General features: G+C 44.7%; 39 non-coding genes across 39 annotated transcripts; 11 read left to right on the top strand and 28 right to left on the bottom strand.

The window, feature by feature from the left end:
* Positions 1–628: 628 nt before the first annotated feature.
* Positions 629–701, top strand: trnar-acg. The gene has a single exon. It is a non-coding gene; the product is annotated as a tRNA-Arg (tRNA).
* A 297-nt stretch (positions 702–998) lies between these two features.
* Positions 999–1,071, bottom strand: trnaa-agc. The gene has a single exon. It is a non-coding gene; the product is annotated as a tRNA-Ala (tRNA).
* A 2,101-nt stretch (positions 1,072–3,172) lies between these two features.
* On the bottom strand, positions 3,173–3,245 carry trnaa-ugc. Its single transcript has one exon. It is a non-coding gene; the product is annotated as a tRNA-Ala (tRNA).
* A 758-nt stretch (positions 3,246–4,003) lies between these two features.
* On the top strand, positions 4,004–4,076 carry trnah-aug. The gene has a single exon. It is a non-coding gene; the product is annotated as a tRNA-His (tRNA).
* A 297-nt stretch (positions 4,077–4,373) lies between these two features.
* On the bottom strand, positions 4,374–4,446 carry trnaa-agc. Its single transcript has one exon. It is a non-coding gene; the product is annotated as a tRNA-Ala (tRNA).
* Positions 4,447–5,092: 646 nt separating this feature from the next.
* Positions 5,093–5,174, bottom strand: trnay-gua. Its single transcript is given in 2 exon segments — positions 5,093–5,128; positions 5,138–5,174. It is a non-coding gene; the product is annotated as a tRNA-Tyr (tRNA).
* A 492-nt stretch (positions 5,175–5,666) lies between these two features.
* trnaa-ugc lies at positions 5,667–5,739 on the bottom strand. The gene has a single exon. It is a non-coding gene; the product is annotated as a tRNA-Ala (tRNA).
* Positions 5,740–6,018: 279 nt separating this feature from the next.
* On the top strand, positions 6,019–6,091 carry trnar-acg. Its single transcript has one exon. It is a non-coding gene; the product is annotated as a tRNA-Arg (tRNA).
* A 297-nt stretch (positions 6,092–6,388) lies between these two features.
* On the bottom strand, positions 6,389–6,461 carry trnaa-agc. Its single transcript has one exon. It is a non-coding gene; the product is annotated as a tRNA-Ala (tRNA).
* A 1,225-nt stretch (positions 6,462–7,686) lies between these two features.
* trnaa-ugc lies at positions 7,687–7,759 on the bottom strand. The gene has a single exon. It is a non-coding gene; the product is annotated as a tRNA-Ala (tRNA).
* A 747-nt stretch (positions 7,760–8,506) lies between these two features.
* On the top strand, positions 8,507–8,579 carry trnar-acg. Its single transcript has one exon. It is a non-coding gene; the product is annotated as a tRNA-Arg (tRNA).
* Positions 8,580–8,876: 297 nt separating this feature from the next.
* On the bottom strand, positions 8,877–8,949 carry trnaa-agc. The gene has a single exon. It is a non-coding gene; the product is annotated as a tRNA-Ala (tRNA).
* Positions 8,950–9,592: 643 nt separating this feature from the next.
* On the bottom strand, positions 9,593–9,678 carry trnay-gua. The gene is given in 2 exon segments: positions 9,593–9,628; positions 9,642–9,678. It is a non-coding gene; the product is annotated as a tRNA-Tyr (tRNA).
* Positions 9,679–10,163: 485 nt separating this feature from the next.
* Positions 10,164–10,236, bottom strand: trnaa-ugc. Its single transcript has one exon. It is a non-coding gene; the product is annotated as a tRNA-Ala (tRNA).
* Positions 10,237–10,982: 746 nt separating this feature from the next.
* Positions 10,983–11,055, top strand: trnar-acg. The gene has a single exon. It is a non-coding gene; the product is annotated as a tRNA-Arg (tRNA).
* Positions 11,056–12,095: 1,040 nt separating this feature from the next.
* trnay-gua lies at positions 12,096–12,181 on the bottom strand. Its single transcript is given in 2 exon segments — positions 12,096–12,131; positions 12,145–12,181. It is a non-coding gene; the product is annotated as a tRNA-Tyr (tRNA).
* Positions 12,182–12,666: 485 nt separating this feature from the next.
* On the bottom strand, positions 12,667–12,739 carry trnaa-ugc. The gene has a single exon. It is a non-coding gene; the product is annotated as a tRNA-Ala (tRNA).
* Positions 12,740–13,486: 747 nt separating this feature from the next.
* trnar-acg lies at positions 13,487–13,559 on the top strand. The gene has a single exon. It is a non-coding gene; the product is annotated as a tRNA-Arg (tRNA).
* Positions 13,560–13,856: 297 nt separating this feature from the next.
* On the bottom strand, positions 13,857–13,929 carry trnaa-agc. Its single transcript has one exon. It is a non-coding gene; the product is annotated as a tRNA-Ala (tRNA).
* A 653-nt stretch (positions 13,930–14,582) lies between these two features.
* Positions 14,583–14,668, bottom strand: trnay-gua. The gene is given in 2 exon segments: positions 14,583–14,618; positions 14,632–14,668. It is a non-coding gene; the product is annotated as a tRNA-Tyr (tRNA).
* Positions 14,669–15,153: 485 nt separating this feature from the next.
* On the bottom strand, positions 15,154–15,226 carry trnaa-ugc. Its single transcript has one exon. It is a non-coding gene; the product is annotated as a tRNA-Ala (tRNA).
* Positions 15,227–15,973: 747 nt separating this feature from the next.
* Positions 15,974–16,046, top strand: trnar-acg. Its single transcript has one exon. It is a non-coding gene; the product is annotated as a tRNA-Arg (tRNA).
* Positions 16,047–17,082: 1,036 nt separating this feature from the next.
* trnay-gua lies at positions 17,083–17,168 on the bottom strand. The gene is given in 2 exon segments: positions 17,083–17,118; positions 17,132–17,168. It is a non-coding gene; the product is annotated as a tRNA-Tyr (tRNA).
* A 485-nt stretch (positions 17,169–17,653) lies between these two features.
* trnaa-ugc lies at positions 17,654–17,726 on the bottom strand. The gene has a single exon. It is a non-coding gene; the product is annotated as a tRNA-Ala (tRNA).
* A 747-nt stretch (positions 17,727–18,473) lies between these two features.
* Positions 18,474–18,546, top strand: trnar-acg. Its single transcript has one exon. It is a non-coding gene; the product is annotated as a tRNA-Arg (tRNA).
* A 302-nt stretch (positions 18,547–18,848) lies between these two features.
* On the bottom strand, positions 18,849–18,921 carry trnaa-agc. The gene has a single exon. It is a non-coding gene; the product is annotated as a tRNA-Ala (tRNA).
* A 666-nt stretch (positions 18,922–19,587) lies between these two features.
* trnay-gua lies at positions 19,588–19,673 on the bottom strand. The gene is given in 2 exon segments: positions 19,588–19,623; positions 19,637–19,673. It is a non-coding gene; the product is annotated as a tRNA-Tyr (tRNA).
* A 485-nt stretch (positions 19,674–20,158) lies between these two features.
* Positions 20,159–20,231, bottom strand: trnaa-ugc. Its single transcript has one exon. It is a non-coding gene; the product is annotated as a tRNA-Ala (tRNA).
* Positions 20,232–20,978: 747 nt separating this feature from the next.
* trnar-acg lies at positions 20,979–21,051 on the top strand. Its single transcript has one exon. It is a non-coding gene; the product is annotated as a tRNA-Arg (tRNA).
* A 297-nt stretch (positions 21,052–21,348) lies between these two features.
* On the bottom strand, positions 21,349–21,421 carry trnaa-agc. The gene has a single exon. It is a non-coding gene; the product is annotated as a tRNA-Ala (tRNA).
* Positions 21,422–22,074: 653 nt separating this feature from the next.
* trnay-gua lies at positions 22,075–22,160 on the bottom strand. Its single transcript is given in 2 exon segments — positions 22,075–22,110; positions 22,124–22,160. It is a non-coding gene; the product is annotated as a tRNA-Tyr (tRNA).
* Positions 22,161–22,645: 485 nt separating this feature from the next.
* On the bottom strand, positions 22,646–22,718 carry trnaa-ugc. Its single transcript has one exon. It is a non-coding gene; the product is annotated as a tRNA-Ala (tRNA).
* A 747-nt stretch (positions 22,719–23,465) lies between these two features.
* Positions 23,466–23,538, top strand: trnar-acg. Its single transcript has one exon. It is a non-coding gene; the product is annotated as a tRNA-Arg (tRNA).
* A 297-nt stretch (positions 23,539–23,835) lies between these two features.
* On the bottom strand, positions 23,836–23,908 carry trnaa-agc. The gene has a single exon. It is a non-coding gene; the product is annotated as a tRNA-Ala (tRNA).
* Positions 23,909–24,561: 653 nt separating this feature from the next.
* trnay-gua lies at positions 24,562–24,647 on the bottom strand. The gene is given in 2 exon segments: positions 24,562–24,597; positions 24,611–24,647. It is a non-coding gene; the product is annotated as a tRNA-Tyr (tRNA).
* A 486-nt stretch (positions 24,648–25,133) lies between these two features.
* On the bottom strand, positions 25,134–25,206 carry trnaa-ugc. Its single transcript has one exon. It is a non-coding gene; the product is annotated as a tRNA-Ala (tRNA).
* A 747-nt stretch (positions 25,207–25,953) lies between these two features.
* Positions 25,954–26,026, top strand: trnar-acg. The gene has a single exon. It is a non-coding gene; the product is annotated as a tRNA-Arg (tRNA).
* Positions 26,027–26,323: 297 nt separating this feature from the next.
* On the bottom strand, positions 26,324–26,396 carry trnaa-agc. Its single transcript has one exon. It is a non-coding gene; the product is annotated as a tRNA-Ala (tRNA).
* A 658-nt stretch (positions 26,397–27,054) lies between these two features.
* Positions 27,055–27,140, bottom strand: trnay-gua. The gene is given in 2 exon segments: positions 27,055–27,090; positions 27,104–27,140. It is a non-coding gene; the product is annotated as a tRNA-Tyr (tRNA).
* Between the last annotated feature and the right edge of the window lie 476 nt (positions 27,141–27,616).

Genomic DNA, 27,616 nt, shown 5'->3' with positions numbered 1-27,616 from the left:
GTAAGGCTAACGTTAGCCTGCTGCTAGCTAGCTAAACTTTCACTTTTCTAGTTAATTCTGACAATTTTCGACATCCATCCCACCGCTGCCACCATGTTTCATTATGTTCTGTCTCTATCTGGACTATACATAATGGACGATTAAAGCAGTCTTGCTTACTTGAACTTTATTGTCTTTGTGCAGTCATCATCCGAACTGGGCCGCGCCCCCGGTGTCACCTCTAAACCAGTCCCCCGTACAACAGTACTTAAATAAACAATCCTATTGTTACATTGAGTATTCAGAGGTTTAATGCTGGTGCAATGCTGGTGCAATCCTTGTGCTCAGTTGCCAGAGGTCACATGGAGACCAGCTCTTGCCGTCTTCGTTGCTGGGCTTTGAGGGAAATGGTGCTGAACGCAACAAAAGGTGAGCAGCTCTTTTGAGCCACAATTGAACCAGCGACCTAAGGATGACCATGTTTTCACTACAGTCTTCCACTCTACCAACTGAGCTATCGAAGGAAAGCCACCAGCAAGCTTGTCTGTTTTCTTTCTTTGTCATTAACATGTTGCCCTTCGCTGCCTATGGTCAGGGTACCTGCTGTAGCATGAACACCCTTGCTTCTGCAAACTCCCCTCAATAGCTTGGGCCAGTGGCGCAATGGATAACGCGTCTGACTACGAATCAGGAGATTGTAGGTTCGACTCCTACCTGGCTCATTGTCTTGCTGTGCACATTGTTTTGAAAGACCTCTCCATGGAATCAGTCCTTCCTTCTGGTCGGGCATTGCTTTATTCACACCCAATTCTCATAGGCAGATAGTTTTCACCTCAATCCACACATACAAAATCAGGAGCACGTGCCATTTCTCGCCATCATTTCTCTTCTTTCCAATCAAAGTGAACCTTCACTGGTGCAAAACCTGACATGATGCGCTTTCTCTCCTCATTTCTGCAGCTCAGCATGTACATGTATCAAGCAAGAGACCGGCACAACACCTGCATCCAAAAGACCAATGGAGAATGCGGGCATCGATCCCGCTACCTCTCACATGCTAAGCGAGCGCTCTACCATTTGAGCTAATTCCCCTGCACTTCTCCGTCTTCTTCACGATCCACCACAGCGCAACTGCAATTCTGCAAGTAACTTTATCAATATTCAGATGTCTGTCCAATACCTCAGCGTATTATCACTCAACGTAGACTCTTACTCTTCCACCAAATATTCTGGTGACACATTATGCAAAATCGCATCACTCCCTGATCCAGGCGAGAAATGAATGAATTAAGGTGAACCCAAGGGGCAACTTTTTGATACAATGGAGTGGCCACGGCATTATTAGCCAAAGAATTTTATGAAAATGTTGGAATTGTGTCAGAACTTAGCACTCCCTGCTGGTGTGGTGATGCAACTGCAGAGAACCTTGTGCAAACTGCACACACAGGCATGATGAAGGGTTTCTTAATGCTTTGCTTTTCAGCTGTTATTATGTACAGTCGCTGCCCAAGGAGAGTGTCCCAGATTCTTACTGTATCATGACCATTCAAATCCGTGCTTGGTGTTACTATTTCAACAGCATAGCACTCTGAAGTACATGCTGTGCTAGACAAGCCTTGAATATTCAGAAGTTTGATGTAGCAATGTTACAAAATTTTGAGATTTTAAAAATCAAGTCTGCAATTTATCCCATCAGATAAAAGCATAAAAAGAAGTTTAAGTTGACACCTAATTCACTTTCATATCTTCAGTATTAAAAAAGTTATGGCCATTTTCATACTCGGAAATTAGCATCTTGTTCCCTATTGCTTTTCCATTCTTAACACAAAATCTGTGATCGAGGACAGTCAAAATCCCATAACTTTCTTAAAAATTAAGAGAACTGAATGAAATTTTCAGTTATTATAGATTGAAGCATTCTGAAACAAACATGAAACAATCTTACTTGGATGACCTGAAATTAAAGCATATAATTAGTTAGTTACCCAATTGTAACTAATTACAACATTCAATTACTAGATCTAAACATCTATCCATTTCTTAAGAAAAGATTAACATTTTTAAAATGCCTAACTGTCCAAATAACATTGACACAAGAATTCACAATATAACATGATTTTTAAATTTCATTGTCATGAATTTATAGGCCAAATGGAAGGAATTTAGTGTTTAATTCCTGTAAATTAATGGCCATTTAAATCATCTTGCGAGTGGGATTTTGGGGAACGTGCTGGTTTGGAACGTTGCGGTTGCAATTAATTTAAACCCCACATCGGCAGTAAAACTACTGCCGGTTCGTATATTTACATAATCACATTTTCGCAACCTGAAATTTTGATTAAAGGCATCCTAAGAAGCAACTTTATATGAAAAAATAAACGGCATACGTTGCCTTGCACCCTACGTGAGATCCGTCCCGTTGACGGCATTTGAAGATGATTTTAATTTTACTACAACAATTAAATTATCCAGTGCTAATTTTAATAAACTTGATAAAACGGCTGTCAAAGCGATTTTTATTTAGCAACTAAACAGCCTGACAGAGATCGATTTGAATAGGCTGCAGAAAAATCGCATTTTAAACCCGCCCCCCTCTCAAAGGCGCCAAAGTCGTGCACACGGGCAGTGGCAGAACTGCAGCGCCGCTGAAGGTAAGTTTTGTAACATACCTATTTGATGCTGGTGCAATCTTTGTTGTCAGTTGCCAGAGGTCAGATGGAGACCAGCTCGTTACGTCTTCACTGCTGGGCTGTGCGGGAAATGGTGCTGAGCGTAACAAAAGGTGAGCAGCTCCTTAGAGCCGGAATTGAACCAGCGACCATGTTTCCACTACAGTCCTCCGCTCTACCAACTGAGCTATCAAAGGAAAGCTACCAGCAAGCTTGTCTGTTTTCCTTCATTGCCTCTAATATGTTGCCGTTCACAGTCTCCTGTCTGGCATGTTGTACAAAGTAGCATCACTCCCTTATCCAGGTGAGAGGAGAATGAATTAAGATGAACCCAAGGGGCAACTTTTTCATACCATCGAGTTACAACAGCATTGATACCCAAAGTATTTCATGAAAATGTTGGAATTTTGTCAAAACTTAACACTCACTGATGCAAAACCTGACAGGATGCGCATTCTCTCTTCGTTTCTGCACTTCATAATATCAAGCAAGACACCGGCACAACACCTGCATTCAAAATCCAATGGAGAATGCGGGCATCGATCCCGCTACCTCTCGCATGCAAAGCGAGCGCTCTACCATTTGAGCTAATTCCCCTGCAATTTTGCCATTCTCCATCTTCTTCACTCACCCTCACATCGCCACTGGAATTCTGCAAGTAACTTTATCGGTATTCACAGGCAGACAAAAATGCTGGAGAAACTCAGTGGGTGAGGCAGCATCTATGGAGCGAAGGAAATAGGCGAATTTTCAGGTCGAAACCCTTCTTCAGATATTCATATGTCTGTTTAATACCTCAGCCGATTACCTCTCAATGTAAAGTGTCACCACACATTTTGCCGACACGTTATGCATACCGGCATACTATCTTTTCCAGCTGAGAGCAAATCAGGGGAGAGTGTGCAAGTTTCTTACTGCTTCATGACCAATCAAATCTGTGGTTGGTGTTACTATTACAATAGTTTCATACACGGGAGTACATGCTGTGCGACACAAGCCTTGAGTATTCAGAGGTTTGATGCTGGTGCAATGCTGGTGCAATCCTTGTGCTCAGTTGCCAGAGGTCACATGGAGACCAGCTCTTGCCATCTTCGCTGCTGGGCTTTGAGGGAAATGGTGCTGAACGCAACAAAAGGTGAGCAGCTCTTTCGAGTCACAATTGAACCAGCGACCTAAGGATGACCATGTTTCCACTGCAGTCCTCCGCTCTACCAACTGAGCTATCGAAGGAGAGCCACCAGCAAGCTTGTCTGTTTTCTTTCTTTGTCATTAACATTTTGCCCTTCGCTGTCTGCTGTCTGGGTAACTGCTGTAGCATGAACACCCTTGCAACTACAAACTCCCCTCAATAGCTTGGGCCAGTGGCGCAATGGATAATGCGTCTGACTATGAATCAGAAGATTGTAGGTTCGACTCCTACCTGGCTCGTTGTCTTGCTGTGCACATTGTTTTGAAAGACCTCTCCATGTCACCAGTCCTTCCTTCTGGTTGGGCATTGCTTTATTCACACCCAATTCTTATCGACAGTTAGTTTTCACCTCAATCCTCACATACAAAATCAGGAGCACGTGCCATTTTTAGCTATCATTTCTCTTCTTTCCAATCAAAGTGAACTTTCACTGGTGCAAAACCTGACATGATGCGCCTTCTCTCCTCATTTCTGCAGCTCAGCATGTACATCTATCAAGCAAGAGACCGGCACAACACCTGCATCCAAAAGACCAATGGAGAATGCGGGCATCGATCCCGCTACCTCTCACATGCTAAGCGAGCGCTCTACCATTTGAGCTAATTCCCCTGCAATTCTCTGTCTTCTTCAAGATCCACCACTGCAATTCTGCAAGTAACTTTATCAATATTCAGATGTCTATCCAATACCTCAGCGTATTATCACTCAACGTAAACTCTTACTCTTCCATCAAACATTATGGTGACACATTATGCAAAATCGCAACACTTCCTTATCCATTTAAAAAATGAATGAATTAAGGTGAACCCCAGGGGCAACTTTTTCATGCAAGGAAGTGGCCACGACACTAACAGCAAAAGAATTTTATGAAAATGTTGGAATTGTGTCAGAACTTAGCACTCCCTGCTGGTGTGATGATGCAACTGCAGAAAACCTTGTGCAAACTGCACACACAGGCATGATGAAGGGTTTCTTAATGCTTTGCTTGACAGCTGTTATTATGTAGTCGCTACTCAAGGAGAGTGTCCCAGATTCTTACTGCATCATGATCATTCAAATCTGTGCTTGGTGTTACTATTTCAACAGCATAGCACTCTAAAGTACATGCTGTGCTAGGCAAACCTTGAATATTCAGGTTTGATGCTGGTGCAATCCTTGTGGTCAGTTGCCAGAGGTCAGATGGAGACCAGCTCGTTCCGTCTTCGCTGCTGGGCTGTAAAGGAAATGGTGCTGAACGTAACAGAAGGTGAGCAGCTCCTTCGAGCCGGAATTGAACCAGCGACCTAAGGATGTTTTTTCATTACAGTCCTCCGTTCTACCAACTGAGCTATCGAAGGAAAGCCATCAGCACGCTTGCCTGTTTACCTTCATTGCCTTTAATATGTTGCCGTTCACTATCTCCTGTCTGTCTCGTTGTACAAAGTAGCATCACTCCCTTATCCAGGTGAGAGGTGAATGAATTAAGGTGAACCCAAGGGTCAGCTTTTTCATACCAGGGAGTGATAACAGCATTGATACCCAAAGTATTTCATGAAAATGTTGGAATTTTGTCAAAACTTAGCACTCCCTTCTGGGGACCCTTCTGGTAGGGCATTGCTTTATTCGCTCTCAATTCTCGTAGGCAGATAATTCTCACCTCAATCCTCACACACGATATCAGGAGCACTTGCTATTTCTCCTTATCTCGTTTTATCTTTCAAATCAATGTGGACAATTATTTCTTCACTGATGCAAAACCTGACATGATGCGCATTCTCTCTTCGTTTCTGCACTTCAGAATGTACATGTATCAAGCAAGAGATCGGATGGCCCCTGCATTGAAAATCCAATGGAGAATGCGGGCATCGATCCCGCTACCTCTCGCATGCAAAGCGAGCGCTCTACCATTTGAGCTAATTCCCCTGCAATTTTGCCATCTTCGCTGCTGGGCTTTGAGGGAAATGGTGCTGAACGCAACAAAAGGTGAGCAGCTCTTTCGAGCCACAATTGAACCAGCGACCTAGGATGACCATGTTTCCACTACAGTCCTCCACTCTACCAACTGAGCTATTGAAGGAAAGCCACCAGCAAGCTTGTCTGTTTCATTTCTTTGTCTTTAACATTTTGCCCTTCGCTGCCTGTTGTCTGGGTACCTGCTGTAGCATGAACACCCTTGCATCTGCAAACTACCCTCAATAGCTTGGGCCAGTGGCGCAATGGATAACGCGTCTGACTACGAATCAGAAGATTGTAGGTTCGACTCCTACCTGGCTCGTTGTCTTGCTGTGCACATTGTTTTGAAAGACGTCTCCATGGCATCAGTCCTTCCTTCTGGTCGGGCTTTGCTTTATTCACACCCAATTCTCATAGGCAGTTAGTTTTCACCTCAATCCTCACATACAAAATCAGGAACACGTGCCATTTTTCACAATCATTTCTTCTCTTTCCAATCAAAGTGAACCTTCACTGGTGCAAAACCTGACATGATGTGCCTTCTCTCCTCATTTCTGCAGCTCAGCATGTACATCTATCAAGCAAGAGACCGGCACAACACCTGCATCCAAAAGACCAATGGAGAATGCGGGCATCGATCCCGCTACCTCTCACATGCTAAGCGAGCGCTCTACCATTTGAGCTAATTCCCCTGCAATTTTCTGTCTTCTTCAAGATCCACCACTGCAATTCTGCAAGCAACTTTATCAATATTCAGATGTCTATCCAATACCTCAGCGTATTATCACTCAACGTAAACTCTTACTCTTCCACCAAACATTACGGTGACACATTATGCAAAATCGCATCACTCCCTTATCTAGGCGAGAAATGAATAAAGTGAACCCAAGGGGCAACTTTTTCATACAAGGGAGTGGCCACAGCACTATTAGCCAAAGAATTTTATGAAAATGTTGGAATTGTGTCAGAACTTAGCACTCCCTGCTGGTGTGGTGATGCAACTGCAAAAACAGATGGACACCTTGCGCAAACTGCACACACAGGCATGATGAAGGGTTCCTTAATGCTTTGCTTGTCAGCTGTTATTATGTACAGTCGCTACTCAAGGAGAGTGTCCCAGATTCTTACTGCATCATGGCCATTCAAATCCGTGCTTGGTGTTACTATTTCAACGGCATAGCACTCTGAAGTACATGCTGTGCTAGACAAACCTTGAATATTCAGAGGTTTGATGCTGGTGCAATCCTTGTGATCAGTTGCCGGAGGTCAGATGGAAACCAGCTGGTACGTCTTCGCTGCTGGGCTGTGCGGGAAATGGTGCTGAACGTAACAAAACGTGAGTAACTCCTTCGAGCCAGAATTGAACCAGCGACCTAAGGATGACCATGTTTCCACTACAGTCCTCTGCTCTACCAACTGAGCTATCAAATGAAAGCCTCCAGCAAGCTTGCCTGTTTTCCTTCATTGCCTTTAATATGTTGCCGTTCACTGTCTCCTGTCTGGTACGTTGTACAAAGTAGCATCACTCCCTTATCCAGGTGAGAGGTGAATTAATTATGATGAACCCAAGGGGCAACTTTTTCATACCAGGGAGTGACCACAGCATTGATACCCAAAGTATTTCATGAAAATGTTGGAATTTTGTCAAAATTTAACACTCCCTTCTGGGGACCCTTCTGGTCGGGCATTGCATTATTCACACCCATATTCTCGTAGGCAGATAGTTCTCACCTCAATCCTCACACACGATATCAGGAGCACTTGCTATTTCTCTTTATCTCATCTTATCTTTCAAATCAATGTGGACCATCATTTCTTCACTGATGCAAAACCTGACAGGATGCGCATTCTCTCTTCGTTTCTGCACTTCATAATATCAAGCAAGACACCGGCACAACACCTGCATTCAAAATCCAATGGAGAATGCGGGCATCGATCCCGCTACCTCTCGCATGCAAAGCGAGCGCTCTACCATTTGAGCTAATTCCCCTGCAATTTTGCCATTCTCCATCTTCTTCACTCACCCTCACATCGCCACTGGAATTCTGCAAGTAACTTTATCGGTATTCACAGGCAGACAAAAATGCTGGAGAAACTCAGTGGGTGAGGCAGCATCTATGGAGCAAAGGAAATAGGCAAATTTTCAGGTCGAGACTCTTCTTCAGATATTCATATGTCTGTTTAATACCTCAGCTGATTACCTCTCAACGTAATGTGTCACCACACATTTTGCTGACAGTTTATGCATACCGGCATACTATCTTATCCAGCTGAGAGCAAATCAGGGGAGAGTGTGCAAGTTTCTTACTGCTTCATGACCAATCAAATCTGTGGTTGGTGTTACTATTACAATAGTTTCACACACTGGAGTACATGCTGTGCTAGACAAGCCTTGAGTATTCAGAGGTTTGATGCTGGTGCAATCCTTGTGTTCAGTTGCCAGAGATCACATGGAGACCAGCTCTTGCCATCTTCGCTGCTGTGCTTTGAGGGAAATGGTGCTGAATGCAACAAAAGGTGAGCAGCTCTTTTGAGCCACAATTGAACCAGCGACCTAAGGATGACCATGTTTCCACCACAGTCCTCCCCACTACCAACTGAGCTATCGAAGGAAAGCCACCAGCAAGCTTGTCTGTTTTCTTTCTTTGTCATTAACATTTTGACCTTCGCTGCCTACTGTCTGGGTACCTGCTGTAACATGAACACCCTTGCAGCTGCAAACTCCCCTCAATAGCTTGCGCCAGTGGCGCAATGGATAACGCGTCTGACTACGAATCAGAAGATTGTAGGTTCGACTCCTACCTGGCTCGTTGTCATGCTGTGGACATTGTTTTGAAAGACCTCTCCATGGCATCAGTCCTTCCTTCTGGTCGGGCATTGCTTTATTCACACCCAATTCTCATAGGCAGTTAGTTTTCACCTCAATCCTCACATACAAAATCAGGAACACGTGCCATTTTTCACAATCATTTCTTCTCTTTCCAATCAAAGTGAACCTTCACTGGTGCAAAACCTGACATGATGTGCCTTCTCTCCTCATTTCTGCAGCTCAGCATGTACATCTATCAAGCAAGAGACCGGCACAACACCTGCATCCAAAAGACCAATGGAGAATGCGGGCATCGATCCCGCTACCTCTCACACGCTAAGCGAGCGCTCTACCATTTGAGCTAATTCCCCTGCCTTCTTCAAGATCCACCACTGCAATTCTGCAAGTAACTTTATCAATATTCAGATGTCTATCCAATACCTCAGGGTATAATCACTCAACGTAAACTCTTACTCTTCCACCAAACATTACGGTGACACATTATGCAAAATCGCATCACTCCCTTATCTAGGCGAGAAATGAATGAAGTGAACCCAAGGGGCAACTTTTTCATACAAGGGAGTGGCCACAGCACTATTAGCCAAAGAATTTTATGAAAATGTTGGAATTGTGTCAGAACTTAGCACTCCCTGCTGGTGTGGTGATGCAACTGCAAAAACAGATGGACATCTTGCGCAAACTGCACACACAGGCATGACGAAGGGTTTCTTAATGCTTTGCTTGTCAGCTGTTATTATGTACAGTCGCTACTCAAGGAGAGTGTCCCAGATTCTTACTGCATCATGGCCATTCAAATCCGTGCTTGGTGTTACTATTTCAACGGCATAGCACTCTGAAGTACATGCTGTGCTAGACAAACCTTGAATATTCAGAGGTTTGATGCTGGTGCAATCCTTGTGATCAGTTGCCGGAGGTCAGATGGAGACCAGCTGGTACGTCTTCGCTGCTGGGCTGTGCGGGAAATGGTGCTGAACGTAACAAAACGTGAGTAACTCCTTCGAGCCAGAATTGAACCAGCGACCTAAGGATGACCATGTTTCCACTACAGTCCTCCGCTCTACCAACTGAGCTATCAAATGAAAGCCTCCAGCAAGCTTGCCTGTTTTCCTTCATTGCCTTTAATATGTTGCCGTTCACTGTCTCCTGTCTGGCACGTTGTACAAAGTAGCATCACTCCCTTATCCAGGTGAGAGGTGAATTAATTAAGATGAATCCAAGGGGCAACTTTTTCATACCAGGGAGTGACCACAGTATTGATACCCAAAGTATTTCATGAAAATGTTGGAATTTTGTCAAAACTTAACACTCCCTTCTGGGGACCCTTCTGGTCGGGCATTGCATTATTCACACCCAATTCTCGTACGCAGATAGTTCTCACCTCAATCCTCACACACAATATCAGGAGCACTTGCTATTTCTCTTTATCTCATCTTATCTTTCTAATCAATGTGGACCATCATTTCTTCACTGATGCAAAACCTGACAGGATGCGCATTCTCTCTTCGTTTCTGCACTTCATAATATCAAGCAAGACACCGGCACAACACCTGCATTCAAAATCCAATGGAGAATGCGGGCATCGATCCCGCTACCTCTCGCATGCAAAGCGAGTGCTCTACCATTTGAGCTAATTCCCCTGCAATTTTGCCATTCTCCATCTTTTTCACTCACCCTCACATCGCCACTGGAATTCTGCAAGTAACTTTATCGGTATTCACAGGCAGACAAAAATGCTGGAGAAACTCAGTGGGTGAGGCAGCATCTATGGAGCAAAGGAAATAGGCAAATTTTCAGGTCGAGACTCTTCTTCAGATATTCATATGTCTGTTTAATACCTCAGCTGATTACCTCTCAACGTAATGTGTCACCACACATTTTGCTGACAGTTTATGCATACGGCATACTATCTTATCCAGCTGAGAGCAAATCAGGGGAGAGTGTGCAAGTTTCTTACTGCTTCATGACCAATCAAATCTGTGGTTGGTGTTACTATTACAATAGTTTCACACACTGGAGTACATGCTGTGCTAGACAAGCCTTGAGTATTCAGAGGTTTGATGCTGGTGCAATCCTTGTGTTCAGTTGCCAGAGATCACATGGAGACCAGCTCTTGCCATCTTCGCTGCTGTGCTTTGAGGGAAATGGTGCTGAATGCAACAAAAGGTGAGCAGCTCTTTTGAGCCACAATTGAACCAGCGACCTAAGGATGACCATGTTTCCACCACAGTCCTCCCCACTACCAACTGAGCTATCGAAGGAAAGCCACCAGCAAGCTTGTCTGTTTTCTTTCTTTGTCATTAACATTTTGACCTTCGCTGCCTACTGTCTGGGTACCTGCTGTAACATGAACACCCTTGCAGCTGCAAACTCCCCTCAATAGCTTGGGCCAGTGGCGCAATGGATAACGCGTCTGACTACGAATCAGAAGATTGTAGGTTCGACTCCTACCTGGCTCGTTGTCATGCTGTGGACATTGTTTTGAAAGACCTCTCCATGGCATCAGTCCTTCCGTCTGGTCGGGCATTATGGTGACACATTCACCCCCAATTCTCATAGGCAGTTAGTTTTCACCTCAATCCACACATACAAAATCAGGAGCACGTGCCATTTCTCGATATCATTTCTTCTCTTTCCAATCAAAGTGAACCTTCACTGGTGCAAAACCTGACATGATGTGCCTTCTCTCCTAATTTCTGCAGCTCAGCATGTACATGTATCAAACAAGAGACCGGCACAACACCTGCATCCAAAAGACCAATGGACAATGCGGGCATCGATCCCGCTACCTCTCACATGCTAAGCGAGCGCTCTACCATTTGAGCTAATTCCCCTGCACTTCTCCGTCTTCTTCACGATCCACCACAGCGCAACTGCAATTCTGCAAGTAACTTTATCAATATTCAGATGTCTGTCCAATACCTCAGCGTATTATCACTCAACGTAAACTCTTACTCTTCCATCAAACATTATGGTGACACATTATGCAAAATCGCATCACTCCCTTATCCAGGCGAGAAATGAATGAATTAAGATGAACCCAAGGGGCAACTTTTTCATACAAGGGAGTGGCCACAGCACTAACAGCCAAAGAATTTTATAAATATTTTGGAATTGTGTCAGAACTTAGCACTCCCTGCTGGTTTGGTGATGCAACTGCAGAAAACAGATGGACACCTTGCACAAACTGCACACACAGGCACGATGAAGGGTTTCTTAATGCTTTGCTTGTCAGCTGTTATTATGTAGTCGCTACTCAAGGAGAGTGTCCCAGATTCTTACTGCATCATGGCCATTCAAATCCGTGCTTGGTGTTACTAATTCAACGGCATAGCACTCTGAAGTACATGCTGTGCTAGACAACCTTTGAATATTCAGAGGTTTGATGCTGGTGCAATCCTTGTGATCAGTTGCCGGAGGTCAGATGGAGACCAGCTGGTACGTCTTCGCTGCTGGGCTGTGCGGGAAATGGTGCTGAACGTAACAAAACGTGAGTAACTCCTTCGAGCCAGAATTGAACCAGCGACCTAAGGATGACCATGTTTCCACTACAGTCCTCCGCTCTACCAACTGAGCTATCAAATGAAAGCCTCCAGCAAGCTTGCCTGTTTTCCTTCATTGCCTTTAATATGTTGCCGTTCACTGTCTCCTGTCTGGCACGTTGTACAAAGTAGCATCACTCCCTTATCCAGGTGAGAGGTGAATTAATTAAGATGAATCCAAGGGGCAACTTTTTCATACCAGGGAGTGACCACAGCATTGATACCCAAAGTATTTCATGAAAATGTTGGAATTTTGTCAAAACTTAACACTCCCTTCTGGGGACCCTTCTGGTCGGGCATTGCATTATTCACACCCAATTCTCGTAGGCAGATAGTTCTCACCTCAATCCTCACACACGATATCAGGAGCACTTGCTATTTCTCTTTATCTCATCTTATCTTTCAAATCAATGTGGACCATCATTTCTTCACTGATGCAAAACCTGACAGGATGCGCATTCTCTCTTCGTTTCTGCACTTCATAATATCAAGCAAGACACCGGCACAACACCTGCATTCAAAATCCAATGGAGAATGCGGGCATCGATCCCGCTACCTCTCGCATGCAAAGCGAGCGCTCTACCATTTGAGCTAATTCCCCTGCAATTTTGCCATTCTCCATCTTCTTCACTCACCCTCACATCGCCACTGGAATTCTGCAAGTAACTTTATCGGTATTCACAGGCAGACAAAAATGCTGGAGAAACTCAGTGGGTGAGGCAGCATCTATGGAGCAAAGGAAATAGGCAAATTTTCAGGTCGAGACTCTTCTTCAGATATTCATATGTCTGTTTAATACCTCAGCTGATTACCTCTCAACGTAATGTGTCACCACACATTTTGCTGACAGTTTATGCATACCGGCATACTATCTTATCCAGCTGAGAGCAAATCAGGGGAGAGTGTGCAAGTTTCTTACTGCTTCATGACCAATCAAATCTGTGGTTGGTGTTACTATTACAATAGTTTCACACACTGGAGTACATGCTGTGCTAGACAAGCCTTGAGTATTCAGAGGTTTGATGCTGGAGCAATCCTTGTGTTCAGTTGCCAGAGATCACATGGAGACCAGCTCTTGCCATCTTCGCTGCTGTGCTTTGAGGGAAATGGTGCAGAATGCAACAAAAGGTGAGCAGCTCTTTTGAGCCACAATTGAACAAGCGACCTAAGGATGACCATGTTTCCACCACAGTCCTCCCCACTACCACCTGAGCTATCGAAGGAAAGCCACCAGCAAGCTTGTCTGTTTTCTTTCTTTGTCATTAACATTTTGACCTTCGCTGCCTACTGTCTGGGTACCTGCTGTAACATGAACACCCTTGCAGCTGCAAACTCCCCTCAATAGCTTGGGCCAGTGGCGCAATGGATAACGCGTCTGACTACGAATCAGAAGATTGTAGGTTCGACTCCTACCTGGCTCGTTGTCATGCTGTGGACATTGTTTTGAAAGACCTCTCCATGGCATCAGTCCTTCCTTCTGGTCGGGCATTGCTTTATTCACACCCAATTCTCATAGGCAGTTAGTTTTCACCTCAATCCTCACATACAAAATCAGGAACACGTGCCATTTTTCACAATCATTTCTTCTCTTTCCAATCAAAGTGAACCTTCACTGGTGCAAAACCTGACATGATGTGCCTTCTCTCCTCATTTCTGCAGCTCAGCATGTACATCTATCAAGCAAGAGACCGGCACAACACCTGCATCCAAAAGACCAATGGAGAATGCGGGCATCGATCCCGCTACCTCTCACATGCTAAGCGAGCGCTCTACCATTTGAGCTAATTCCCCTGCAATTCCCTGTCTTCTTCAAGATCCACCACTGCAATTCTGCAAGTAACTTTATCAATATTCAGATGTCTATCCAATACCTCAGCGTATTATCACTCAACGTAAACTCTTACTCTTCCACCAAACATTACGGTGACACATTATGCAAAATCGCATCACTCCCTTATCAAGGCGAGAAATGAATGAAGTGAACCCAAGGGTCAACTTTTTCATACAAGGGAGTGGCCACAGCACTATTAGCCAAAGAATTTTATGAAAATGTTGGAATTGTGTCAGAACTTAGCACTCCCTGCTGGTGTGGTGATGCAACTGCAAAAACAGATGGACATCTTGCGCAAACTGCACACACAGGCATGATGAAGGGTTTCTTAATGCTTTGCTTGTCAGCTGTTATTATGTACAGTCGCTACTCAAGGAGAGTGTCCCAGATTCTTACTGCATCATGACCATTCAAATCCGTGCTTGGTGTTACTATTTCAACGGCATAGCACTCTGAAGTACATGCTGTGCTAGACAAACCTTGAATATTCAGAGGTTTGATGCTGGTGCAATCCTTGTGATCAGTTGCCGGAGGTCAGATGGAGACCAGCTGGTACGTCTTCGCTGCTGGGCTGTGCGGGAAATGGTGCTGAACGTAACAAAACGTGAGTAACTCCTTCGAGCCAGAATTGAACCAGCGACCTAAGGATGACCATGTTTCCACTACAGTCCTCCGCTCTACCAACTGAGCTATCAAATGAAAGCCTCCAGCAAGCTTGCCTGTTTTCCTTCATTGCCTTTAATATGTTGCCGTTCACTCTCTCCTGTCTGGCACGTTGTACAAAGTAGCATCACTCCCTTATCCAGGTGAGAGGTGAATTAACTAAGATGAATCCAAGGGGCAACTTTTTCATACCAGAGAGTGACCACAGTATTGATACCCAAAGTATTTCATGAAAATGTTGGAATTTTGTCAAAACTTAACACTCCCTTCTGGGGACCCTTCTGGTCGGGCATTGCATTATTCACACCCAATTCTCGTAGGCAGATAGTTCTCACCTCAATCCTCACACACGATATCAGGAGCACTTGCTATTTCTCTTTATCTCATCTTATCTTTCAAATCAATGTGGACCATCATTTCTTCACTGATGCAAAACTTGACAGGATGCGCATTCTCTCTTCGTTTCTGCACTTCATAATATCAAGCAAGACACCGGCACAACACCTGCATTCAAAATCCAATGGAGAATGCGGGCATCGATCCCGCTACCTCTCGCATGCAAAGCGAGCGCTCTACCATTTGAGCTAATTCCCCTGCAATTTTGCCATTCTCCATCTTCTTCACTCACCCTCACATCGCCACTGGAATTCTGCAAGTAACTTTATCGGTATTCACAGGCAGACAAAAATGCTGGAGAAACTCAGTGGGTGAGGCAGCATCTATGGAGCGAAGGAAATAGGCAAATTTTCAGGTCGAGACTCTTCTTCAGATATTCATATGTCTGTTTAATACCTCAGCTGATTACCTCTCAACGTAATGTGTCACCACACATTTTGCTGACAGTTTATGCATACCGGCATACTATCTTATCCAGCTGAGAGCAAATCAGGGGAGAGTGTGCAAGTTTCTTACTGCTTCATGACCAATCAAATCTGTGGTTGGTGTTACTATTACAATAGTTTCACACACTGGAGTACATGCTGTGCTAGACAAGCCTTGAGTATTCAGAGGTTTGATGCTGGTGCAATCCTTGTGTTCAGTTGCCAGAGATCACATGGAGACCAGCTCTTGCCATCTTCGCTGCTGTGCTTTGAGGGAAATGGTGCTGAATGCAACAAAAGGTGAGCAGCTCTTTTGAGCCACAATTGAACCAGCGACCTAAGGATGACCATGTTTCCACCACAGTCCTCCCCACTACCAACTGAGCTATCGAAGGAAAGCCACCAGCAAGCTTGTCTGTTTTCTTTCTTTGTCATTAACATTTTGACCTTCGCTGCCTACTGTCTGGGTACCTGCTGTAACATGAACACCCTTGCAGCTGCAAACTCCCCTCAATAGCTTGGGCCAGTGGCGCAATGGATAACGCGTCTGACTACGAATCAGAAGATTGTAGGTTCGACTCCTACCTGGCTCGTTGTCATGCTGTGGACATTGTTTTGAAAGACCTCTCCATGGCATCAGTCCTTCCTTCTGGTCGGGCATTATGCTTACATTCACCCCCAATTCTCATAGGCAGTTAGTTTTCACCTCAATCCACACATACAAAATCAGGAGCACGTGCCATTTCTCGATATCATTTCTTCTCTTTCCAATCAAAGTGAACCTTCACTGGTGCAAAACCTGACATGATGTGCCTTCTCTCCTAATTTCTGCAGCTCAGCATGTACATGTATCAAACAAGAGACCGGCACAACACCTGCATCCAAAAGACCAATGGAGAATGTGGGCATCGATCCCGCTACCTCTCACATGCTAAGCGAGCGCTCTACCATTTGAGCTAATTCCCCTGCACTTCTCCGTCTTCTTCACGATCCACCACAGCGCAACTGCAATTCTGCAAGTAACTTTATCAATATTCAGATGTCTGTCCAATACCTCAGCGTATTATCAATGTAAACTCTTACTCTTCCATCAAACATTATGGTGACACATTATGCAAAATCGCATCACTCCCATATCCAGGCGAGAAATGAATGAATTAAGATGAACCCAAGGGGCAACTTTTTCATACAAGGGAGTGGCAACAGCACTAACAGCCAAAGAATTTTATAAATATTTTGGAATTGTGTCAGAACTTAGCACTCCCTGCTGGTTTGGTGATGCAACTGCAGAAAACAGATGGACACCTTGCGCAAACTGCACACACAGGCACGATGAAGGGTTTCTTAATGCTTTGCTTGTCAGCTGTTATTATGTACAGTCGCTACTCAAGGAGAGTGTCCCAGATTCTTACTGTATCATGGCCATTCAAATCCATGCTTGGTGTTACTAATTCAACGGCATAGCACTCTGAAGTACATGCTGTGCTAGACAACCTTTGAATATTCAGAGGTTTGATGCTGGTGCAATCCTTGTGATCAGTTGCCGGAGGTCAGATGGAGACCAGCTGGTACGTCTTCGCTGCTGGGCTGTGCGGGAAATGGTGCTGAACGTAACAAAACGTGAGTAACTCCTTCGAGCCAGAATTGAACCAGCGACCTAAGGATGACCATGTTTCCACTACAGTCCTCCGCTCTACCAACTGAGCTATCAAATGAAAGCCTCCAGCAAGCTTGCCTGTTTTCCTTCATTGCCTTTAATATGTTGCCGTTCACTCTCTCCTGTCTGGCACGTTGTACAAAGTAGCATCACTCCCTTATCCAGGTGAGAGGTGAATTAATTAAGATGAATCCAAGGGGCAACTTTTTCATACCAGGGAGTGACCACAGCATTGATACCCAAAGTATTTCATGAAAATGTTGGAATTTTGTCAAAACTTAACACTCCCTTCTGGGGACCCTTCTGGTCGGGCATTGCATTATTCACACCCAATTCTCGTAGGCAGATAGTTCTCACCTCAATCCTCACACACGATATCAGGAGCACTTGCTATTTCTCTTTATCTCATCTTATCTTTCAAATCAATGTGGACCATCATTTCTTCACTGATGCAAAACCTGACAGGATGCGCATTCTCTCTTCGTTTCTGCACTTCATAATATCAAGCAAGACACCGGCACAACACCTGCATTCAAAATCCAATGGAGAATGCGGGCATCGATCCCGCTACCTCTCGCATGCAAAGCGAGCGCTCTACCATTTGAGCTAATTCCCCTGCAATTTTGCCATTCTCCATCTTCTTCACTCACCCTCACATCGCCACTGGAATTCTGCAAGTAACTTTATCGGTATTCACAGGCAGACAAAAATGCTGGAGAAACTCAGTGGGTGAGGCAGCATCTATGGAGCGAAGGAAATAGGCAAATTTTCAGGTCGAGACTCTTCTTCAGATATTCATATGTCTGTTTAATACCTCAGCTGATTACCTCTCAACGTAATGTGTCACCACACATTTTGCTGACAGTTTATGCATACCGGCATACTATCTTATCCAGCTGAGAGCAAATCAGGGGAGAGTGTGCAAGTTTCTTACTGCTTCATGACCAATCAAATCTGTGGTTGGTGTTACTATTACAATAGTTTCACACACTGGAGTACATGCTGTGCTAGACAAGCCTTGAGTATTCAGAGGTTTGATGCTGGTGCAATCCTTGTGTTCAGTTGCCAGAGATCACATGGAGACCAGCTCTTGCCATCTTCGCTGCTGTGCTTTGAGGGAAATGGTGCTGAATGCAACAAAAGGTGAGCAGCTCTTTTGAGCCACAATTGAACCAGCGACCTAAGGATGACCATGTTTCCACCACAGTCCTCCCCACTACCAACTGAGCTATCGAAGGAAAGCCACCAGCAAGCTTGTCTGTTTTCTTTCTTTGTCATTAACATTTTGACCTTCGCTGCCTACTGTCTGGGTACCTGCTGTAACATGAACACCCTTGCAGCTGCAAACTCCCCTCAATAGCTTGGGCCAGTGGCGCAATGGATAACGCGTCTGACTACGAATCAGAAGATTGTAGGTTCGACTCCTACCTGGCTCGTTGTCATGCTGTGGACATTGTTTTGAAAGACCTCTCCATGGCATCAGTCCTTCCTTCTGGTCGGGCATTATGGTGACACATTCACCCCCAATTCTCATAGGCAGTTAGTTTTCACCTCAATCCACACATACAAAATCAGGAGCACGTGCCATTTCTCGATATCATTTCTTCTCTTTCCAATCAAAGTGAACCTTCACTGGTGCAAAACCTGACATGATGTGCCTTCTCTCCTAATTTCTGCAGCTCAGCATGTACATGTATCAAACAAGAGACCGGCACAACACCTGCATCCAAAAGACCAATGGAGAATGCGGGCATCGATCCCGCTACCTCTCACATGCTAAGCGAGCGCTCTACCATTTGAGCTAATTCCCCTGCACTTCTCCGTCTTCTTCACGATCCACCACAGCGCAACTGCAATTCTGCAAGTAACTTTATCAATATTCAGATGTCTGTCCAATACCTCAGCGTATTATCACTCAATGTAAACTCTTACTCTTCCATCAAACATTATGGTGACACATTATGCAAAATCGCATCACTCCCATATCCAGGCGAGAAATGAATGAATTAAGATGAACCCAAGGGGCAACTTTTTCATACAAGGGAGTGGCCACAGCACTATTAGCCAAAGAATTTTATGAAAAGGTTGGAATTGTGTCAGAACTTAGCACTCCCTGCTGGTGTGGTGATGCAACTGCAAAAACAGATGGACATCTTGCGCAAACTGCACACACAGGCATGATGAAGGGTTTCTTAATGCTTTGCTTGTCAGCTGTTATTATGTACAGTCGCTACTCAAGGAGAGTGTCCCAGATTCTTACTGCATCATGGCCATTCAAATCCGTGCTTGGTGTTACTATTTCAACGGCATAGCACTCTGAAGTACATGCTGTGCTAGACAACCCTTGAATATTCAGAGGTTTGATGCTGGTGCAATCCTTGTGATCAGTTGCCGGAGGTCAGATGGAGACCAGCTGGTACGTCTTCGCTGCTGGGCTGTGCGGGAAATGGTGCTGAACGTAACAAAACGTGAGTAACTCCTTCGAGCCAGAATTGAACCAGCGACCTAAGGATGACCATGTTTCCACTACAGTCCTCCGCTCTACCAACTGAGCTATCAAATGAAAGCCTCCAGCAAGCTTGCCTGTTTTCCTTCATTGCCTTTAATATGTTGCCGTTCACTGTCTCCTGTCTGGCACGTTGTACAAAGTAGCATCACTCCCTTATCCAGGTGAGAGGTGAATTAATTAAGATGAATCCAAGGGGCAACTTTTTCATACCAGGGAGTGACCACAGTATTGATACCCAAAGTATTTCATGAAAATGTTGGAATTTTGTCAAAACTTAACACTCCCTTCTGGGGACCCTTCTGGTCGGGCATTGCATTATTCACACCCAATTCTCGTAGGCAGATAGTTCTCACCTCAATCCTCACACACGATATCAGGAGCACTTGCTATTTCTCTTTATCTCATCTTATCTTTCAAATCAATGTGGACCATCATTTCTTCACTGATGCAAAACCTGACAGGATGCGCATTCTCTCTTCGTTTCTGCACTTCATAATATCAAGCAAGACACCGGCACAACACCTGCATTCAAAATCCAATGGAGAATGCGGGCATCGATCCCGCTACCTCTCGCATGCAAAGCGAGCGCTCTACCATTTGAGCTAATTCCCCTGCAATTTTGCCATTCTCCATCTTCTTCACTCACCCTCACATCGCCACTGGAATTCTGCAAGTAACTTTATCGGTATTCACAGGCAGACAAAAATGCTGGAGAAACTCAGTGGGTGAGGCAGCATCTATGGAGCGAAGGAAATAGGCAAATTTTCAGGTCGAGACTCTTCTTCAGATATTCATATGTCTGTTTAATACCTCAGCTGATTACCTCTCAACGTAATGTGTCACCACACATTTTGCTGACAGTTTATGCATACCGGCATACTATCTTATCCAGCTGAGAGCAAATCAGGGGAGAGTGTGCAAGTTTCTTACTGCTTCATGACCAATCAAATCTGTGGTTGGTGTTACTATTACAATAGTTTCACACACTGGAGTACATGCTGTGCTAGACAAGCCTTGAGTATTCAGAGGTTTGATGCTGGTGCAATCCTTGTGTTCAGTTGCCAGAGATCACATGGAGACCAGCTCTTGCCATCTTCGCTGCTGTGCTTTGAGGGAAATGGTGCTGAATGCAACAAAAGGTGAGCAGCTCTTTTGAGCCACAATTGAACCAGCGACCTAAGGATGACCATGTTTCCACCACAGTCCTCCCCACTACCAACTGAGCTATCGAAGGAAAGCCACCAGCAAGCTTGTCTGTTTTCTTTCTTTGTCATTAACATTTTGACCTTCGCTGCCTACTGTCTGGGTACCTGCTGTAACATGAACACCCTTGCAGCTGCAAACTCCCCTCAATAGCTTGGGCCAGTGGCGCAATGGATAACGCGTCTGACTACGAATCAGAAGATTGTAGGTTCGACTCCTACCTGGCTCGTTGTCATGCTGTGGACATTGTTTTGAAAGACCTCTTCATGGCATCAGTCCTTCCTTCTGGTCGGGCATTGCTTTATTCACACCCAATTCTCATAGGCAGTTAGTTTTCACCTCAATCCTCACATACAAAATCAGGAACACGTGCCATTTTTCACAATCATTTCTTCTCTTTCCAATCAAAGTGAACCTTCACTGGTGCAAAACCTGACATGATGTGCCTTCTCTCCTCATTTCTGCAGCTCAGCATGTACATCTATCAAGCAAGAGACCGGCACAACACCTGCATCCAAAAGACCAATGGAGAATGCGGGCATCGATCCCGCTACCTCTCACATGCTAAGCGAGCGCTCTACCATTTGAGCTAATTCCCCTGCAATTCTCTGTCTTCTTCAAGATCCACCACTGCAATTCTGCAAGTAACTTTATCAATATTCAGATGTCTATCCAATACCTCAGCGTATTATCACTCAACGTAAACTCTTGCTCTTCCACCAAACATTACGGTGACACATTATGCAAAATCGCATCACTCCCTTATCTAGGCGAGAAATGAATGAAGTGAACCCAAGGGGCAACTTTTTCATACAAGGGAGTGGCCACAGCACTATTAGCCAAAGAATTTTATGAAAATGTTGGAATTGTGTCAGAACTTAGCACTCCCTGCTGGTGTGGTGATGCAACTGCAAAAACAGATGGACATCTTGCGCAAACTGCACACACAGGCATGATGAAGGGTTTCTTAATGCTTTGCTTGTCAGCTGTTATTATGTACAGTCGCTACTCAAGGAGAGTGTCCCAGATTCTTACTGCATCATGGCCATTCAAATCCGTGCTTGGTGTTACTATTTCAACGGCATAGCACTCTGAAGTACATGCTGTGCTAGACAACCCTTGAATATTCAGAGGTTTGATGCTGGTGCAATCCTTGTGATCAGTTGCCGGAGGTCAGATGGAGACCAGCTGGTACGTCTTCGCTGCTGGGCTGTGCGGGAAATGGTGCTGAACGTAACAAAACGTGAGTAACTCCTTCGAGCCAGAATTGAACCAGCGACCTAAGGATGACCATGTTTCCACTACAGTCCTCCGCTCTACCAACTGAGCTATCAAATGAAAGCCTCCAGCAAGCTTGCCTGTTTTCCTTCATTGCCTTTAATATGTTGCCGTTCACTGTCTCCTGTCTGGCACGTTGTACAAAGTAGCATCACTCCCTTATCCAGGTGAGAGGTGAATTAATTAAGATGAATCCAAGGGGCAACTTTTTCATACCAGGGAGTGACCACAGTATTGATACCCAAAGTATTTCATGAAAATGTTGGAATTTTGTCAAAACTTAACACTCCCTTCTGGGGACCCTTCTGGTCGGGCATTGCATTATTCACACCCAATTCTCGTACGCAGATAGTTCTCACCTCAATCCTCACACACGATATCAGGAGCACTTGCTATTTCTCTTTATCTCATCTTATCTTTCAAATCAATGTGGACCATCATTTCTTCACTGATGCAAAACCTGACAGGATGCGCATTCTCTCTTCGTTTCTGCACTTCATAATATCAAGCAAGACACCGGCACAACACCTGCATTCAAAATCCAATGGAGAATGCGGGCATCGATCCCGCTACCTCTCGCATGCAAAGCGAGCGCTCTACCATTTGAGCTAATTCCCCTGCAATTTTGCCATTCTCCATCTTCTTCACTCACCCTCACATCGCCACTGGAATTCTGCAAGTAACTTTATCGGTATTCACAGGCAGACAAAAATGCTGGAGAAACTCAGTGGGTGAGGCAGCATCTATGGAGCGAAGGAAATAGGCAAATTTTCAGGTCGAGACTCTTCTTCAGATATTCATATGTCTGTTTAATACCTCAGCTGATTACCTCTCAACGTAATGTGTCACCACACATTTTGCTGACAGTTTATGCATACTGGCATACTATCTTATCCAGCTGAGAGCAAATCAGGGGAGAGTGTGCAAGTTTCTTACTGCTTCATGACCAATCAAATCTGTGGTTGGTGTTACTATTACAATAGTTTCACACACTGGAGTACATGCTGTGCTAGACAAGCCTTGAGTATTCAGAGGTTTGATGCTGGTGCAATCCTTGTGTTCAGTTGCCAGAGATCACATGGAGACCAGCTCTTGCCATCTTCGCTGCTGTGCTTTGAGGGAAATGGTGCTGAATGCAACAAAAGGTGAGCAGCTCTTTTGAGCCACAATTGAACCAGCGACCTAAGGATGACCATGTTTCCACCACAGTCCTCCCCACTACCAACTGAGCTATCGAAGGAAAGCCACCAGCAAGCTTGTCTGTTTTCTTTCTTTGTCATTAACATTTTGACCTTCGCTGCCTACTGTCTGGGTACCTGCTGTAACATGAACACCCTTGCAGCTGCAAACTCCCCTCAATAGCTTGGGCCAGTGGCGCAATGGATAACGCGTCTGACTACGAATCAGAAGATTGTAGGTTCGACTCCTACCTGGCTCGTTGTCATGCTGTGGACATTGTTTTGAAAGACCTCTTCATGGCATCAGTCCTTCCTTCTGGTCGGGCATTGCTTTATTCACACCCAATTCTCATAGGCAGTTAGTTTTCACCTCAATCCTCACATACAAAATCAGGAACACGTGCCATTTTTCACAATCATTTCTTCTCTTTCCAATCAAAGTGAACCTTCACTGGTGCAAAACCTGACATGATGTGCCTTCTCTCCTCATTTCTGCAGCTCAGCATGTACATCTATCAAGCAAGAGACCGGCACAACACCTGCATCCAAAAGACCAATGGAGAATGCGGGCATCGATCCCGCTACCTCTCACATGCTAAGCGAGCGCTCTACCATTTGAGCTAATTCCCCTGCAATTCTCTGTCTTCTTCAAGATCCACCACTGCAATTCTGCAAGTAACTTTATCAATATTCAGATGTCTATCCAATACCTCAGCGTATTATCACTCAACGTAAACTCTTGCTCTTCCACCAAACATTACGGTGACACATTATGCAAAATCGCATCACTCCCTTATCTAGGCGAGAAATGAATGAAGTGAACCCAAGGGGCAACTTTTTCATACAAGGGAGTGGCCACAGCACTATTAGCCAAAGAATTTTATGAAAATGTTGGAATTGTGTCAGAACTTAGCACTCCCTGCTGGTGTGGTGATGCAACTGCAAAAACAGATGGACATCTTGCGCAAACTGCACACACAGGCATGATGAAGGGTTTCTTAATGCTTTGCTTGTCAGCTGTTATTATGTACAGTCGCTACTCAAGGAGAGTGTCCCAGATTCTTACTGCATCATGGCCATTCAAATCCGTGCTTGGTGTTACTATTTCAACGGCATAGCACTCTGAAGTACATGCTGTGCTAGACAACCCTTGAATATTCAGAGGTTTGATGCTGGTGCAATCCTTGTGATCAGTTGCCGGAGGTCAGATGGAGACCAGCTGGTACGTCTTCGCTGCTGGGCTGTGCGGGAAATGGTGCTGAACGTAACAAAACGTGAGTAACTCCTTCGAGCCAGAATTGAACCAGCGACCTAAGGATGACCATGTTTCCACTACAGTCCTCCGCTCTACCAACTGAGCTATCAAATGAAAGCCTCCAGCAAGCTTGCCTGTTTTCCTTCATTGCCTTTAATATGTTGCCGTTCACTGTCTCCTGTCTGGCACGTTGTACAAAGTAGCATCACTCCCTTATCCAGGTGAGAGGTGAATTAATTAAGATGAATCCAAGGGGCAACTTTTTCATACCAGGGAGTGACCACAGTATTGATACCCAAAGTATTTCATGAAAATGTTGGAATTTTGTCAAAACTTAACACTCCCTTCTGGGGACCCTTCTGGTCAGGGCATTGCATTATTCACACCCAATTCTCGTACGCAGATAGTTCTCACCTCAATCCTCACACACGATATCAGGAGCACTTGCTATTTCTCTTTATCTCATCTTATCTTTCAAATCAATGTGGACCATCATTTCTTCACTGATGCAAAACCTGACAGGATGCGCATTCTCTCTTCGTTTCTGCACTTCATAATATCAAGCAAGACACCGGCACAACACCTGCATTCAAAATCCAATGGAGAATGCGGGCATCGATCCCGCTACCTCTCGCATGCAAAGCGAGCGCTCTACCATTTGAGCTAATTCCCCTGCAATTTTGCCATTCTCCATCTTCTTCACTCACCCTCACATCGCCACTGGAATTCTGCAAGTAACTTTATCGGTATTCACAGGCAGACAAAAATGCTGGAGAAACTCAGTGGGTGAGGCAGCATCTATGGAGCGAAGGAAATAGGCAAATTTTCAGGTCGAGACTCTTCTTCAGATATTCATATGTCTGTTTAATACCTCAGCCGATTACCTCTCAACGTAATGTGTCACCACACATTTTGCTGACAGTTTATGCATACCGGCATACTATCTTATCCAGCTGAGAGCAAATCAGGGGAGAGTGTGCAAGTTTCTTACTGCTTCATGACCAATCAAATCTGTGGTTGGTGTTACTATTACAATAGTTTCACACACTGGAGTACATGCTGTGCTAGACAAGCCTTGAGTATTCAGAGGTTTGATGCTGGTGCAATCCTTGTGTTCAGTTGCCAGAGATCACATGGAGACCAGCTCTTGCCATCTTCGCTGCTGTGCTTTGAGGGAAATGGTGCTGAATGCAACAAAAGGTGAGCAGCTCTTTTGAGCCACAATTGAACCAGCGACCTAAGGATGACCATGTTTCCACCACAGTCCTCCCCACTACCAACTGAGCTATCGAAGGAAAGCCACCAGCAAGCTTGTCTGTTTTCTTTCTTTGTCATTAACATTTTGACCTTCGCTGCCTACTGTCTGGGTACCTGCTGTAACATGAACACCCTTGCAGCTGCAAACTCCCCTCAATAGCTTGGGCCAGTGGCGCAATGGATAACGCGTCTGACTACGAATCAGAAGATTGTAGGTTCGACTCCTACCTGGCTCGTTGTCATGCTGTGGACATTGTTTTGAAAGACCTCTTCATGGCATCAGTCCTTCCTTCTGGTCGGGCATTGCTTTATTCACACCCAATTCTCATAGGCAGTTAGTTTTCACCTCAATCCTCACATACAAAATCAGGAACACGTGCCATTTTTCACAATCATTTCTTCTCTTTCCAATCAAAGTGAACCTTCACTGGTGCAAAACCTGACATGATGTGCCTTCTCTCCTCATTTCTGCAGCTCAGCATGTACATCTATCAAGCAAGAGACCGGCACAACACCTGCATCCAAAAGACCAATGGAGAATGCGGGCATCGATCCCGCTACCTCTCACATGCTAAGCGAGCGCTCTACCATTTGAGCTAATTCCCCTGCAATTCTCTGTCTTCTTCAAGATCCACCACTGCAATTCTGCAAGTAACTTTATCAATATTCAGATGTCTATCCAATACCTCAGCGTATTATCACTCAACGTAAACTCTTACTCTTCCATCAAACATTATGGTGACACATTATGCAAAATCGCATCACTCCCATATCCAGGCGAGAAATGAATGAATTAAGATGAACCCAAGGGGCAACTTTTTCATACAAGGGAGTGGCCACAGCACTATTAGCCAAAGAATTTTATGAAAATGTTGGAATTGTGTCAGAACTTAGCACTCCCTGCTGGTGTGGTGATGCAACTGCATAAACAGATGGACATCTTGCGCAAACTGCACACACAGGCATGATGAAGGGTTTCTTAATGCTTTGCTTGTCAGCTGTTATTATGTACAGTCGCTACTCAAGGAGAGTGTCCCAGATTCTTACTGCATCATGGCCATTCAAATCCGTGCTTGGTGTTACTATTTCAACGGCATAGCACTCTGAAGTACATGCTGTGCTAGACAACCCTTGAATATTCAGAGGTTTGATGCTGGTGCAATCCTTGTGATCAGTTGCCGGAGGTCAGATGGAGACCAGCTGGTACGTCTTCGCTGCTGGGCTGTGCGGGAAATGGTGCTGAACGTAACAAAACGTGAGTAACTCCTTCGAGCCAGAATTGAACCAGCGACCTAAGGATGACCATGTTTCCACTACAGTCCTCCGCTCTACCAACTGAGCTATCAAATGAAAGCCTCCAGCAAGCTTGCCTGTTTTCCTTCATTGCCTTTAATATGTTGCCGTTCACTGTCTCCTGTCTGGCACGTTGTACAAAGTAGCATCACTCCCTTATCCAGGTGAGAGGTGAATTAATTAAGATGAATCCAAGGGGCAACTTTTTCATACCAGGGAGTGACCACAGTATTGATACCCAAAGTATTTCATGAAAATGTTGGAATTTTGTCAAAACTTAACACTCCCTTCTGGGGACCCTTCTGGTCAGGCATTGCATTATTCACACCCAATTCTCGTACGCAGATAGTTCTCACCTCAATCCTCACACACGATATCAGGAGCACTTGCTATTTCTCTTTATCTCATCTTATCTTTCAAATCAATGTGGACCATCATTTCTTCACTGATGCAAAACCTGACAGGATGCGCATTCTCTCTTCGTTTCTGCACTTCATAATATCAAGCAAGACACCGGCACAACACCTGCATTC

This window comes from Amblyraja radiata, chromosome 4, assembly GCF_010909765.2.
Source record: "Amblyraja radiata isolate CabotCenter1 chromosome 4, sAmbRad1.1.pri, whole genome shotgun sequence".
In the NCBI taxonomy this organism is placed as follows: Eukaryota; Metazoa; Chordata; class Chondrichthyes; order Rajiformes; family Rajidae; genus Amblyraja; species Amblyraja radiata.
This window is presented reverse-complemented; position numbering and strand designations above follow the sequence as displayed.